The sequence below is a fragment of the Falco rusticolus genome, chromosome 1, assembly GCF_015220075.1.
Source record: "Falco rusticolus isolate bFalRus1 chromosome 1, bFalRus1.pri, whole genome shotgun sequence".
Taxonomy (NCBI): domain Eukaryota; kingdom Metazoa; phylum Chordata; class Aves; order Falconiformes; family Falconidae; genus Falco; species Falco rusticolus.
Window position 1 is genome coordinate 42,650,909 of NC_051187.1, and position 17,178 is coordinate 42,668,086.

Sequence of the window (17,178 nt, forward strand, 5' to 3'; positions counted from 1 at the left end):
AATGACAGATGTTCATGGCTACAAAGTTAATGCCTTGACTGATCAAACATCGAAGTGCAGAAGCCATTATTTAAAGCAACGGATATGGAGTCAATACTGCTGGCTATCTGAAAATTGCTCTTGCAAAATTAAAGTGATTCATTGCTAGTTAATATGTGCTAGCGCTTGGCATAGTAACATCAGGTATGCACCTAGGAGTTTGTTCCATGTCCGTCATTGGTGTAAGAGTGAAGAATATTTTCCCTACATGACTGTAAATAAGTGTCTTTCTGTTTTTTCTTTCATTTGTAAAAAATTCTAATTTATTTGATTTAAGCTATGGGGAAGTAACTTTTAACGCTTCCCCCCCCCCCCCCCCCCCCCAATGTATATTGGAATAATTTTTTTTCCAGGTAAACTCTGATAATAATCCAGTCAATTTAAGACAGTAGTTGTTGAGCACAAGGTTACATAGACAAGATGTTGCATATCATATTTTATTCAGTTCAGTATTGATATTTAGGAAGTACAAAAATACAACCCACATGCTAGTGTAATATTAATACATACAATTCTATTTTGGTGTGGCAAAACATTAAAAAAAAAACCCTTTTTTTGTCTAATGATACTCTGTCTTCACCAGGAACTTATGTCTGACTTGCAGGAATAGTTTCTTTACATGAATTACCAGTATGTTTATAGCTAATAGTGATTAGAGTATGTTCAGAAAAAACAATGATCAAAACATTTTCAGACCATTAGGCATTAATTCATTCTTACCTATACGTTTAGGAAAAGACAGATCACATATAACTTTTCACAGAGAAATTAAAAATCATACATAATATAAGCCATTTGCCCTTGGCAAGCATTTGGCAGAAGCAACACATCACCTGAAAAGGAAGCTTCTTAACAGCAGTTCCTTCAGTTCATTTCCAAAAACAGTATGTTTTTAATGTTTGATGGAAGATAATTTACTTATTGCTGTGATTATTTATTTGCCTTTGGTTATGTATGCAATTATTTATTTGAATGCAGACTTGAGAATTCAAACAAGTGCTCACTATCCATCACAGAGCCATTTTAGAGGGATTTATCAGTATCACAAGTAATTTTGCATTATTTTTTTTTTCAAAGTTGTGCTTTTGAATGAATCACGTTCAACACATTCAGCTTGATACCTAATAGAAGTGAGCTGTCAGAGAGTAATTGCCAAGAGCTTTCTGAAAATCAGGCCTTTTAAAATTGAGTGTTAAGATCATTAGAAGCTTTTTTCTTTTTCCTTCAGAGCTTTAGGTGAAGTTAAATACAGGACAGTCATTATGTTAGCTCAGGTAAGCAGTGATGATTTGTGAGGAAATTAGTACAACCAAGTTAGGTAAATAGGGATTTGAAGGAGAAGGGACATTCTTGATATATGGAAAGTGATAAGCCACAGCAGGAGTAAAGGATGGCAATAAATTCCAACAGGGAAGTAAAGGACTTCCTGATTAGGATGCAGATAAGTGAAAAGGAACATCTTAAATCTGATTTAAATGACAAGAACAGTTTCCAGGAGAGAGTCAGGTATTGCAAGGAGGCCATATAAATGAGATGACAATCCAGAAAAAAAAGGTAAATGGATCTGTCAGAAGTACCAGCATGTTAAGGTCTTTTATATACAACACAAAATGATATACCAGAACAGAATCAATATAAAAAAAAAAAAAATCATACAGGCTTCACCATGGCATCAGTGATATGGCAGGTACTAAATGTGGAGTATTTAGCGGCATGTCGGGTGCTGAGATGAAGGACTTGAGTTTCTCATAATTTCCTCTTTTTCAGATACTGTTTCTGTATTCTTTGTTATGTCTCCTTCCTTTCCTATTACATGTGCCTGAGAAGAGTAGAAGCAGCAGCTTTGTAAATTGTTGCGTAGAGCTAAAATGGATATCTATAAAAATTGTGTAAATACGTATCTATAAAATTAAAATTCTCTAAATTGCTATGAAAAGCAGGTTATTTAGATAGTTTGTAGAAATTATTAAATGACAAATAAGGAAAACTGGTTGTGTGAGGTGACTAATGTAATTATTGTATGCTTGTATTCTTACTGCATTAATATGACATTGCATAAAAGAACTATAATTTGGAAGATGCATCTTAGTGCTTTAATTTTACTGCAGATGAGCACATTTGTACTTCTGTGTGTAAAATAATACAATGTGAAGTACCAAAATACTCTGTTACTCTTTCTATATTTTTGTTTATTAGATATATTAGGAGATGCTTTTTTTCAGAAAAGCATTCCCATCCTTCTGTGCAACTTCTAGAAAACATGCTGTTCTCCTCATATGGAGTCTAAAGGAAAGGTCACTCCTTGTATTTTAAAGGATTGTGTGTTTGAATTATGTTTTGCTTCAAGTGTGTTCATTTAATTAAACACCAAGGCAATAAAGACACTTCGGCACTTAGCTATTAGTCATCTCACTAGGGAGTTGGTACCCAAATGCCTCTGTGGATTTGCCTTAAGTCTTGTTTAAAGCTCTTGGAATCAGTAATTGATTGCTATAGACTGCCATGGAAAAATAAGTCAGGTTATGTCTTGGGCTGTAGATGAAGAGCTAGTCTTGTTCAAACTGTGACTGCAGGCTGCACCGGCCCCCTCAAATCATTGCTGGAAGAGTGTCTGCAGCCTTAAGAAAACAGTGAATACACTAACCATATCCATGGCATTGGAGTCCAGGCACAATCTTTGCACCTGGTGTCTCTGCTCAGGGACTCAAAACTGGCAGATAGAAGATCTATGTAACAGTAAGGAAAAACTCAGACTCAAAAAACAACTCTTGTCCCTGTAAAGGTACCAGTGAAACTACATTAATACTGGAAGATTCTTTGCCTTTAGAAGTAGACTTAAAGCAACCACCCTACTATGTATAGGTGTCAAGCTACACATACGCATTTGCTCGGTTTGGAAGATGAAATTGAAGCAGTGGAATAATCTAATGCATCTTGTTTATTTAGATTACTAATACATTAGGTTGTAAGAAGTTAATTAGGTGTCATCCTTTGGAAGCTAGGTATTAATTAAATACTCGCTAAGTAGAAGAAGGAACCAGGGTTAAATTCAAAATCACGATGTTCAGTGAATGCTTATTGCTGCTACAAGGTGACCAAAAAACTATAATCCATCTATTATTCTATTTGGTTGAACTGTTGATTAGTGAAACTGTTGATGAAGCAGAAAGGAAGATTGCACCATAGAGCAGGATCAGTAGATGAGACTGAAAACATGGTTCAGGTGTCTTAACATCTGTATTATGACTCCTGACAAGAGAACAGAACAGCCTGGCTCCAGAGACCTCAGCAGAGCCTGACACAGGTATTATTTCACTAACTGTTACCATTGAATTCAAAGCAGAGGAGTTGAGCTCTGTAGCTGCATGAGTTGTTTTAATTGCTTGTTGATGGAGGAGTCTATTTCTGGAGACAGGAAAATTCTGACTGAGTGGATTTGCTTCTGTTCTGGGACTTACGCTGTCAGAGAAGGCTAATCTTTCATCTTTGTTACATGTTTTTTTTTACCAAACATCTGTTTTTCTTTGGCCAAGTATAAGACAGACCTAATATTAAGGACTTCCATGCCACTTTGACATCTTCTGGAGGAATGACTGCACATTGTTCAGGAGGAGGAAGAGTCTCCAAAGATCAGGGATAGCACTAAGGCAATCCAATTCAGATGTGCCTGTTGGAAGCAGGAAGGGGCAATGTCCAAGACAGACTGGGATTCTTTTTGTGGAAATATGAAGCTATATTTGATTACAGTGCATGTTTTATCTCTTTCTGTTTTCTAAATAAGCACATTTTTTTAATGTATGAGCTTGAATAGTGAGAATGCTGAAGCATATTTAAATCACTCCTGTGCTTTTCCAGTCAGACGAAATGTTAAGCCCCCAGTGTCTGCTTTTGTTTTCAAATTGCGCCTAAGAGTAAATGCTACCTTTTCCTTAAGGAGCTAAAACATTGCTGGGCTTTGTTTAACCTATTATCCTTCTGAACTACCAGGACATTTTGAGAAAGTTTATACTCAACTGGCTGCAAGAGTTGTAAAACAAGCATGAAAGAATATTTTAGTTTTAATGAATATGTAGTTCTTGTATCATTTCTGTGTGGGGAAAAAAAACCCACTTTGCACTTCTGAAATGTATTTTTGCACCAGTTTCTAATAACCCTGTTTGATTTTTAAGGCTAGCAAAGATAACAGCATGAACTGGTCTTGAAGATAACATGTATGAGGAGACATCTGTAGCCTATTTCGGTCTCTCTGTCCTTCTTCCTTCTCACCAGTATCACTTTTTTGTAATTGTTTCTCTCTATGCTTTTACCTTAAGTACTACCAATAACAATCTATCTGCTGTTCCTTTCATCAGTAATGCTTGACATCAAAAGATACTATTTTCCTTTTTTTATTTCTTGTCTTAATCAGGCAAGAGTAGTGGTGTCCAGTGGTGTTGCCATGGCTTACTCTCACCCTTAGGCAGCGTCACCAAGCTTTGATTTCATGCTGCCTCGGACAAGGTTTTTGTGGACATGAAAGTTCAACGCCTGACCTTATTATCATATTTACTGCTCCCACTGGATGTGTTCGTGTTATCTACTTGTTTTGAAGTTCCAGAGGGGAAATAACTTTCTAGTGCTTTCTAGTTTCCTTCAGAGGATGGTAAATCCAAGAAAGCTAGTCTGAAAACAGACTTTCAGAAAAGATGTACAATTCTCTGTCAGTACATTTAGGATGCTTGAAGAGAAAAACTTTTTCCGATGTCTCATATCTAAAAGCTAGTGATGTTATTGATCTTGAAAGCAAAAGCTGTTTACGTTTGTCCTGAAGCAGTAATTTTTCCATAACTGATCTGTTCCAAAGATCTGAGCAAAACTGCAGATTTTGAGGTAGGCCTCTCCAAGTCTTACCTGCTGATTTGCATACACCCTTGTCTATGTGGACAGTTCTCTGAGAACTGTTTTGTAGTGGATTAAGTGATCACAGGAGCTGCCATGCTGTGAGATCCAGCCCTAAATAGAGTCAAAAGAAACAGAAGTATAGACAAAAAAAACCACACTAGAACATTTCTGCATTGGAAGACAGATGGAATTTCTTTACTTTGCAGTTTTCATATTAACGGGAATCTTGTTATATATAATCTACAAGAGACAGGTTTGCTCAGATCTTAAGTAGTCATTAATTGCCTGCTTTTGCCTCAATCCATTTTGAGTTTCCAGCAAGTAAGTTCATATTTTTCTTACTCTGAAAATGACCAGTTGTATAAAAAAAGTTGTAATGATAAAGTGAAATGTGGAAAACAGAGTGGCTCAATTCCAGCAAGAGGTTTAATAATTTCATGTATTAACTTCATTAACGCGGATTGGGTAAAAGCTGTTTTCTCTTCAACAAGGATCAAAGAGGCCTGGTAATGCTATTGAGAAAAAGTAACAGCTTCTTCCATGGGTCATGAGAAACCAAACAACCAAAAGCTGCCTCTGAACCAAAAAGTTAATTTTATGTGTAACTGGAAAAACAGTGAATTATTTTTCACCAGGATACTGATTTTCACCAGGATATTTTTATTGCAGATGGCGTTATCACAGCAGCCTTTGCTCATTTCCACTGCCTGCCAAATGCTTCACTGAGGTATTGTGTCCTTTGGAGTGACAACAGAACAACCCTATTAGACACTGAAGGTGATGTAAGTGTTCTCAGAATGCTTATGAAGGAATTTTCTTGTTTCTGCAGACTTTTAACACTGTTTAGTACAAAAGGTTAATTGTGAGATAAGCTCCTGTCTTCCTGTTTTGACTTTGCAGCTCTTGTAAAAATAGATGATGGGAAATAATTGTGATGGTCTTTAGACCTCAATTTTAAAGAATTCATTAAACTTTAGACAATGTAATTTCTTCTAAGCTTAACATGCATTTATCAAACAGGTATTTATCTGCTTGTAGAGCAGTGTATCTGATAGAAAGTAACTAGTACCAATTGTTACTTTTCTGACACTTTAAAGGCATAATTTATCCAATTAATAGCTTTTTTGAAAACTGGGTGGGTAAAATAACATACTGAATAATTAATATGCAGATATAAATTAATGAATAAAGGTTAAACAGAGTGTGTCATAAAAGGCTATCTTCTAGTGAGTTAAAATGTTCTTGCAGAATAATCTTTCTAAAATATGACACACAAATAGCAGTAATCCAAAATAGAAATAATTTACAGAAAAAAAGGTTTATAACAGTATTTCCTTTGTTTCACTGGAATCTCATTGGTTGAATTTGATTGATCACTTAGTTGTTCATTTTGGATACATACTTTTAATAAAATGTCAAGGAAAACAAGAGAAATGGTTTTAAAGAAAACAACAAAAACATCAATTATGAGGACTAAAACAGTTGAATAAAAATAAGGTTGAGAGCAGATCTCACAGCCATTGCAGATTAGAATGCTGTGAAAAGGAATGGTGATTCTTCCTTCTCTGTTTTGTAAGCATAGAAGAGGATGAAATTGGTCTAATTTATACTGAGAGTGATGCAGTTTTGGAAAACTTTCCAAAATATAAGAGATGTTGAAAGAAGATGGCTAGTCAGTTTGTGGAATGCCGAATGCTGGCTAATCCCATTGCTGAATGTTTGTTGGGGGTGCTAAAGATGACCAGACAAACCCTGGTTAGGAGGAAAAAAAGATAGACTGCATGTCATTTTTAGACTCCCTTTAAGCTCATATTTTAATGATGCTGTACCCTCTACATCCTGATTTTCTAACTGAACACAATTTATAGAATTTTCTTCCTCTTCTGTACTCTTTGAAAGAGGCCTGTTTTTTTAGTAATCTATATATTTCCTTTCCAGTGCAGACATGTCTTCCCTTTCTTATAGCTTATTTTTTCTCATGGAACAACTACTTCTCCAGTCTCTGAATTCATTAAATTATTTATTTTTATATATATATACACACATACACAAGAAATTATATATAAATAATACAAATCATATATATGTGTATATATAAAAATAAGTAACTTGCACGATTACTTCTGAAAATTCAAGATGCAAAAATTAATAGAATTGGGGCTGTACCCTTTCATAAATATATTTCTTCACAAAAAGATAAATTAATTGTCAATTGTAACAGAAATTGATTGATTCTATTGCTGTTAAGCAAAACCAAACATTTTTTAATAAAATGTCTGATCTCAGTACAGAAGGAAGAGCAAGATGTAATAAATATGTTTGCTGCTTTATTTATTTGCTGTTACAAAGAAAATTCAATGTCCTTGAAACTGATGTATTTTCTTTCTGGTATAAGTTTACATTAAAATTAGATATCCTAAGAAAAATACATTTAGTACATCAGTTTAATAATTGTACTGATCAGACTGTCCTGCTAGACGATAGATTTGTCTTATACTGTTGTTGGCTCTTAGTACTTTTAGAATTTTCTACCCTTCCTATTAGCAACCAGTGTTAACTTAAAGTTTAAAATATATTTTAAAAACTCAACTGTTAAGGCATTTGAAACACCAGTAATCATCAATAGCCTCTGCAACAGCTGGATCTCCAGTGGCGTAAGAAAGCCTAAACATAGAGGGTCAGTTTTGGAGGACAGAAGCAGACTCAATACTGGTTTGCTGCAGTGTCTCTAAACGTAATACCTAGTTTGGTGCTGCTGATCATCACTGGTTTTGAATAAGGACTGACCAGGAGAAAAATACAAGAACACAACTTAGATTATCAGTGGAAAAAAGCCATTGTACACATGCTTCACCTGTATATTCAGATCAACATTGTTTGGTAGAGCATTTCTTCATGCTCACACAATATTTCAGTCAAAAAGCACTCAGGTTCTACCTGGCAATAAACAGAAGTACAGTTAGCACTGTAACTGTGGCAAAAAGCTCTCAATGTGGTTATAATATATGCACGGTCTGATTTTCAGCACATAAAACATTACAATTTCTTCAGGTAAAAAGACTGTCACATGTGGCATTCTCTGAAGCTCATCTGTCACTACATTTAAAATAATACACGTGGAGCATAATGTTTTTAGCTTTATCTTTTTTCTGCATGTGGCCTTCATTCCTCAGAATATTTGTATTAAATCTGTTTTTCCTTTCTGTTTATATGTGATACTCCACTATTCAGTTTTTCTGAAGTGCTTGTTTCCAAAGCCAAAAAATAACTGATATAGAAAGGCAAATGCAATATAAGCAACCTGCCTCCCTTGCATTAAGATGCATAGAAAATAACCATAATATACCATTCTGAGCTCTGAATGTGCACCCAAAGTAAATACAAATCCATCACTAGATACTTTTTTCATCTCATAATGGACCATTAGTGTGTTGTCTTCTTATGCCAAGTAACAGCTGAAAACAAACAGCAACAACAGGCAAAGAGTAAACACGCCACACTTGGAATTAGACAAGAGTCAGAGTTTTGGCTGTCTTCACACTTATTCTGTATTCACTGGCTTCTAGAGAGCAATTCTGTAATTCTTACCAACCTAGGGGAGAAGAAAATCAGACTAAAATATAGTTTCAGACAGCATTATAGTGGAATATACAACGTAAATAGAACAGGACATGCTACCAAAGCTGGTATATGAAACTCATAACAGCAAAGCAGATACGTGATTCCTAAGTGTTTTTGAGCCAGTTGAAGTTTTTTAAAGAGGTCAGTTTTTCATTAAAAATGCTTATTCCATGGAATCAAAGCTCTGTTAGCTCTGACAGGTCAAGTCTGCTGGAAGAAATCCTTCCAGCCAGCCATTTCTGGGCCACTTGTTCCCTTGGACCCCACACGTGACTGTTGTTCCAGACTGCTTGGCTAACAAGCATCGCTGCCAGCCCCCTCAGGCTGACTGCAGACTCTGCCATGCCAGAAATATGAATAAATGACTGTTTATGTTGTTTCAACTTTTTTTAATTCCCATCTCGGGAAAATTTCTCGCTACTGAAATTTTGTTCTCATACTCAACAAAAAGCACCTTCATTCCTTCTCCCTCCTCTTCTCGCTACAGTTTTGAAAATGAGACATTTCTGCAGGGTGGGAATTTTGGCTTAGTGTCTGTCCTTTTACAAAATTACCATGAATTTTGACAGAGCAGAGCAATCAGCAGGCTGCCACTGGAGCTGTAGATTGAACATGAGATTTGCAGAGTAATTTCTGAGCGGGAGAGGTGCATTGAGGTCTAGCTTGAACTGGGAATTGGCATTACAAATCAGAGTGATGGTGCATTGGCAGAGTGGTGTACTGGGAGCATGATCTGGCTGCTTATCCTTCTAAACAAGTGAAAACTCAGTAAGCTTTCCTTGAGTGACTCAATCTAGTAGATATAGTGTACTCAGATCCTAAGGTAGAAATTATTGACTGTATTTTCTGTCTAATTTGTGAAGCTTGATGGTGATTTGTATCTTAACATTGGAATCTGTATGGATTGCAATAGGGAATTGAATTCCTATTTGCAACAAAAAAGACCACAATACAGTTATACAGAATACATTGGGTTTTGATCAAGTGATTTAAGCTATTAACACTTTGCTTTAAATCACTAGAACTGGACTATTTATTCTTTTTGTGTTTTAAGAAGTAATGCAATATTTGGACTTTAAACTTCTTTGGTAGTCACTAAGCGTTGTTGTAACAGACTGTTCCCTTTCTGAGCTAGTATAGAACTTGCCAAAAATACTTTCTCAGCTAAACACAGTCTTTCTTTCTGTCATTCACTTACTGGTATAATTTCTTATCTTTAGCCTTTTCTTGCTACATTTGCTACAGGTTGGGGATCAATTAAACCTTGAATTGCTTGGATGTTTATTTGGAAGAAAGAAACACTTGTATTTATATAAATCAAACTATAAAAAGATCAAGAAACCCAACAACTATGAAATGTTGAGATGATTTCAATATAACAAGTAAGCAGTGTGTTAGAATGTAGTTTTGCAGATGCTCAACCTTTTCTTTTCAGGCTATCAGACAACCCAACTCAGCATCCAGGGAGTTGATGATAAATGAAACTGGCTTTCTGGAGAAGCAGAATAAATGCTAACATAGCATGTGCTTTAGTTCAGATCCTGGTAAATCCTGACTACCTGCCTTCCTGTGTGGAAGGGGGATTGTACTGACACTTTCCAATTATCTTTTTTCTTTTCTGAAGTTTTATCTGTATAAAAAGCAAAAGAATTGTCAGGGATTTCTGGAGTTCTGAAGACCCAATGAATACTGGGTTGTGGACATCTGGGCTGCACCAGACTACAGTAATCTCTACACACTCAGAATACTTTTAACATACCACACATGCTCTGGCACGTTTGCCATTACCACATGAAAAATCTCCTGCATTAAAAATTCTATGTGCTACATTGAATGAGGTCTTTTTTGGGAGACTTCTAGGATCCAGGATTGGATTTCTGGTCAAAATTGAAGGATTTTTCTTAATTGCATGCCAGAATGGTGAAAGCATGAGGGATGAGATCCCTCAAATCCCACTGCTGAGAGATTCGGACAGTCAGTCTCTTTTAATTTGCTCCTTTTGAGGCTAATATATTCTGTGCATTGCTCTTGACCAGATTTTCCATTGACCTAAAGAAATACAATTACGCCAAATCAGAGTATGGACTTTCAGTGAAAACCTTCTGAAGACAGGTTAAAGGAATTTCCAAGAATTTGAATAATTTTTGGAAAAAAGAAAGAAATAGGAAACATTTTGCAAACACATTGGAGTTTGTTGAGCTTGTATTATCAAATATGGACATGCCCTTGCATTGTTAAAAGCTCACTTGAAGGAAAGCTGGATTTTCACTTACGAAATCTGAAGTATGTAAAACTTTATATTTACACAATTCGGAAAATGAAGTGAAACACTTTCTAGAAATTTTGAGTTTAGAAAAGCTTCAAACCCTGATGATAACAATGCATAAATGTGTGCTTAAACTAGATAATAAGCACTGACCACTCATAGAAACTTAAGTAGTGATCAACACAATTAATCGTGCAAGTATTCACTTGTAATTCTGCAGCTGATTTAGAATATGGCAAATCTATTAAGAGTCCTGTGATTTCAGAAGCAGACTCTGGTGTTTAATTGTATGGAGTCCTGAGCTGACTGTTCCTAATCTAATAAATGTTTTTATTGATCTCGTAGGCTGATGATGTGCTTAACTTCATGGACAGTAGTGGGAAGAAAGAGGGATATTTTGAAAATTCTCATCTGCTAGCAACCCCTGTTGCAAGAGTTGGACTTGCCCTCTGTTTGCCAGCATGGCTGTTGTTGCTGCATGTGCCATTGTGTGCTGCAGTAGGAAGGATGGTATGGCAGATATAGGAGATCATGCTTCAGACTGTAGTTCAGTCATTTTTAGGCATCAGGTGGAAGTTACAGGCACATCATCTTAGTTCAGAGAGTGACACAGGAGCAATATTGTTAACTGCAAAAAAAATATGGTTTTCTGGTCAACAAAACCCACACCTAACAACAGAAATTCCCAGTTCTATATTTGCATCTTGCACTGGCCATTTGGATGTCAGCAAAAGAGGAAATTAAATTATTTTTACATCAGTGATTTCTGTGATCTGCTTCTAATGAGCCACTAGCCGATTAATTTTCCTTTCTAAAATGGCAGTGTTTCTCAGATGGATTATTACCATTCCAGTCTTTATCTTTCCCACAAGTCACACGAAGCAAAGGATGCTAAAAGATATTTTTGCTATAACTGGGACAGAATATGCTTGTAGAGGACCAGACAATACTGTATTAAAGAACACCCTACAATAATTTGTTCTAAAAGAATTTGTTAACTTCTAAAGTGCAAGAAGGAGAAACATGGTCCATTGGTATGAATACAGGAGTTGGGAAATCTGGGTTCATCTTTTTGCTCTGCTGTTCTCTTCTTCCTTGACTTTCCATATGGCAACGGATTCTGCTGAACCTCTGCTCCTCCCCTGCAAATCAATGACAGCAGTATCATCGTATTTTGAAGTGTTGTGCTGAAGATCTGGAGTGCTCCTTGTAATAGCATAAAAGGTAATTAACATGTTAGATACAGGTTTTGCTTAAATTTTAAATAGTATCACCTCCTGTATATATACAAACATTTATCATTAATCCGCTATATTGGCATTCAATAGGCAAACGCCCACATTGGCAGACCATAAAATTTGATTTCCATTGATACAACACTCTGATTTGAAATACTTGCTGTTATGTGGATATTCATACATTACTGTTAGTCTCCAGACATTTTGTTAAATTCTGATACTGCTGAAAAGTCTGAAACAGTTTGTATTGCAGAGGTCTTGCATTCATTGCCTACTGTATTATCAACGCAGTGAGGGAGTGAAATAAGCATATATTTGGTTTTCCAAGGAAAAAGTAGGAGCCAGTTCCTTGCTTATTGAAAACAAAGGATCTAGCATGGAGAGCAGGGAGGGACACTCTCTCCCCGCTCACACTTCTGGAGTTACTTGTGCATGAGTTATCTGGGCTAGGAGCTACAGGTAGCTTCAGTTCATGGTAGTATTTATGTGTTTTTCTGTAAAAGGTCATAGTAACAGTGAAAATATTGAGAAAAGTTGAAATTTGAATTAATTAAGTCTTGAAAATGTTTTAAAATTCATGTTAGATTTAATTAGTTATTAATTTTATAACCTATAACCACAAGATAAAAATTCTGAAGTATTTCAGATTTCCTTAGGTGGTAGTGTATATTTATATGAACAGAGAATATCAGATTTTCAGTCTGTGTCATAGCCTCACGGACATTCCTGGAGACATACTTACTTAGGCCAGCTGAAGGCTTGGGACCAATTTAATAGATTTCAGGTAACCTAACAGAGGTTTGTTTAATTATCTCCTGTAATTATTGACTAAACGTTTAATGAAAGTTGCATCTACCTCAAAAATACCATGTTTCGCTATGGATAATTTTATCTAAAATGAAAATGTTGTAATTGTGTCTTTAAAGAGTGTCGTCAGAGTAGTTTGAACCCCAATAGAAATCTTAAAAATTGTTTCCACTTTTCTGTTTCATAAGATCAGAATTTTAAGAATTCTTTTCATTCCCTAATCTCTTAAAATAGTCATAAAGTCTTAGACCTTAAAACACTGATAAAACCAAGTTCTGATGAATCACTACAAAAATGTTATCCTTGAGAGTCTGATGCTGGTGGCAATACCTGCCGTTTTCTCACCATTCACCATGTACTCATCCGTGCTGTGCCAGCTCTGCCTTCAGCACCACCCCCTGCCCCCAAAGGCACCTGGGAATAGCAAGGATTTGGCAGCCTAATGGGCTAGTGGGCACTTTGAAATCCTTCTGTTATCATCTGATTGCTGCATGGATAACTTGGGGAAAAAATTGCTGCTGCTCAGAAAGGGGAGAGGCAGAAAGACGTTGCATATTAGGGTAGTGCCTCCATGTCTCAGCAGCTCCCATGACTCCCAGGCATGCACACCTGCACTGTCCTTGGGGGCTCAGTGTTCCTCTAAACATGAACTGATGTCTCTGCTGAAACTTGGGTTTGGTATGGGGAGAAGAGTGACCTCTGCAGTGCTGACAGTCACTTTAAAGCTTAAGGGAAAGAACTTTAACAGCAAATATTTTACCTTCTTGACAAGTCAACACTTCGGAGTTCCTTTCAAAGGGTAGTAAAAATGGTGTGGCTTAAAGAAAAAAGGAAAAGAAGAAAAAGACGTATTTTGTATTTCACATGCTTGCTGGTGGGTCCTGAGCTGGTGTAAATGAGCTCTTCTCTATTCAAATGACCAGACTTCTGGTGATTTATGCCAGGAACGAACTTTAGTCCACCCATGGAAGGAATACTTTATATAGAAGCATTCGATTTCTAAAAATGTAGAGATAGGTTTAACCAAAATGTGTCTTATTGAAACAAAACCAGAAATTAAAAAAAGATTAAAATGCACATGTACATGTGTACCCATTAGGGGCGAAAGATAATACTGTGCGAAGAGGCTTTGCTGGTGAGAGTGTGCCTACAATGATTTCTAGTCAGCTGTTGCAGAGGGAACCCAGGTTAATTAAAAAACTTTCTTCCTTTGTAAAGAAAAATCATGTTAATTTCAAGTTTCATTAGAATCTGATGACAAAAATCAATGGCTATGTAATGGAAAAAAGACTATCTGAGATCAGCGGAATATTTAGCTCTACCAGAGGCTAAATACTCTTATAATGGCGGGAGTGAATTTACATGCTTGAAAGTGTGCTGTCATGGAATTAGTTGGCAGATTTAAGTAATGTAATAAAAGGTAATTGTGTTGGAAACAATGGTTACTGCTTGAATGCCATTTTGCATGGACTGACCTGATGTAAGATAGTTCTAGTGGAATGTACAAACCTTGAGGCACTCTAAATAAGGAACTGAATTTCCCTTGATAATTCAAGCTTGTGCATCAGATTTGGAGTAGGGTGGCAGATTGTATCTAGGAAGACACAGGCAATGACCATATGATTGCAAGTGTCCTCCTAAGGCTTAAGCTATCACTTATATTCTGCTTTGATGTAAGTGGAAGGGTGGACAAGGTTGATCTATTTATTTCATTTCAGGAATGATAACAAGTTGTCTGTAATTTATCATTTGACCCTCTAGGACTAGAACATTTTATATTATTTTTAGGGGTAAATCATCAGCAGAACAGACATAATATTAACACAGTTATTAACACAAGGATGTGGATATCAGGTTTGAAAGATCTGGATATGCAAGGCTGCTGTGCTCTCAGTGTGGTCTTGAACATCTTTATGCATGATACCTGGGTCCTCAAACACCCTTGACAGATCTCAGACTTTTATTAGGCTTTGATCTTTTCTTTATTGTCACCACTGAGCAAAAAAAAAACCACAGAAGAAAAAAAATCAAATTATTGTTTCTCATGAATTAGTAGGAGGAATTAAATGTAACTGTAACAGCAGCTTCTTCATAGTGAAACAATATGAAATTTGGAATGACAGTGTGAGAGATGACAATTTCTCTCACATCAAAAGGCGGAAATACTGAATTAATTTTGACTCCAGACTACTTGAAGAAGTTAATGAAGGGGGAAGGAAGCCAAATTATTCGTATTTACAAATGTGCATAGACTTGCCCAAGATCAGTGTTTGGCACATGTGCCAGTGTCCTCTTTTTGTTCCAGGTTTCCTCTGTTGTAGCTCATTGCTTGTCTAGAAGACCACCCTTCTTTCTTGTAGACCAATCTTTCTCATTTTAATCTCTCACAATGCAGTCTCCCAAGGTAATTGGGAAGTATCCTAATTAAGTTTTCATAATTTGAAGAGAAAGGGCCATTATACCTTGGATGGGAAATGCTATACAAGGGTCGGTTATTACAGAGATGGTTATTATTAAGCATTTCAGACTCTCTGTCTGCTCTATTGACAACCTATTTGCAATCATTATTTTATATGAATATTCATAAGGACTGTAGAGATATAAAGTACGATACTTGGCAACATTTATGCAATTAAATACACATTTAAATTCTGCTGGTAGTAGTGGAAATTAAAATCTTCAGGCTGATTAGAAGAAGGTTAGGCTCTATTAATCTCCACCATCTATACATGTATCCCTGTAGCTATCTGTCCTTTTTAGATGTTTCAAAGGTGTTCATCTGTGCCCTTTAATAAACAGAATAGTTTAAACTTTTATAATAGTGTAAAATGGCACAACTTCTTTTAAAATAAATATGTATTTATAAATATTATTTATATAAATATCCACACTGATGTCTTCATCTCTTGAAGTGTAGAAGTACCATTTTTTGTGCAATCACAAAATTTAATAGCTTTTCAGTGTGAAGTACCCCATTTGAATAAAGAAGAGTAAGGAGAGATTAGGCCTATGCTTGTTTGACGGATAGAAATTTCATTTGAATAAGATAAATCAGTTATTCCTCAGTTTCTGAAAGTGCTAAAAGTTAGGTTTCTCTAGAGTTACCTTGTAGCGAATTGGAGCACTCCTCTTTTTCAGCCTTTGCTCAGGGCTTCAATGAGTGGTGGTTGTTCCTGGTCCTTTATTATACCACGAAAAAAATAATTAGAAACTAACTTCAGTTTCACGATTGTCTGCAGTTATTCGGGGGGTGGGGGAGGGGGAATAGGCTGCTTGCTCTGTTTCTGAATCTTTCTCACTTTGTGTCTATTTCAGAGAAATGGGAGATTTGCAGTAGAATTTTTGCCCAAATTGTTGAATTTTTGTTTGTGTTTTACAGCCATTGTCAGGAAAGAGAAAAGAAGGGCAGTGGTAAAAGCTGGCTTAAAATGTTCCTTTCTATTGTATTTGAACAGAGAATACTACTGCATTCATTCGAAATATCCTTCAGAGCGCCAGTTCACCCTTTGCATAGCCCTGAGAGTCCATTTATTTTGCACATCAATTACACACTTGAGATTTTAACACTGTGTCTCTGATTTTAATGGGTTTTAGGAACTGCATTACGATTAGACAGAAATGTTTCATTCAGGAAAGAAGACACCGATCACTTACATTAAGAACAGAAATGTAAATTGCAAAATGTGAAAATTAATGTGACTGGAACTCAAGAAAAGAAAAATTCCTGTAAAATTTCCATCTCTTAAGCTGTTTCTCCTGTGTAAGTCCAGAAAGTACACTGCTGCTGTGACACTGAAATCTTTTTTTGGATCTGCAACATTGAGAATAGGATTTCCCTCATGGTTATTACATGCCACAGCCTTTAGCATTTTTTCAAGGACAATTCAGTGGTATTAGAATGGGTCTGAAACTACAAACGTTCTGAGTCAAATAAATTCCCAAGTGGTAAATTGATGTTTTCAGCTTTCCTCTTTGTAAGATCCATCATTTAGTGTGAATGTCAACTACATGTGGCTCATGTTTGAAATCATCTTTTTAGGTCTTGCCTCTAAGGGAGTTGTAGTGTTTGTTTATTTCTTTTAATAAAATATTTCCCACTAATGGCAGTTAGTCCAAAGCAAAGATACTTTTTTTGTATAACAAGAAAATTTTGAGTGCTGTTTAAATTACCTCAGTCACAAATGACCTACAAGTCATTTTACAACAAATTGTCTGGTATTTTATTAGCAGCTGCATTTCAAAAACTTTTGTAGTAATGGAACTTGATGACTGGACTTTCACCCTCTGCTGAATTTCTTAATTTAGTGTTTAAACTTCGTTCAGGGT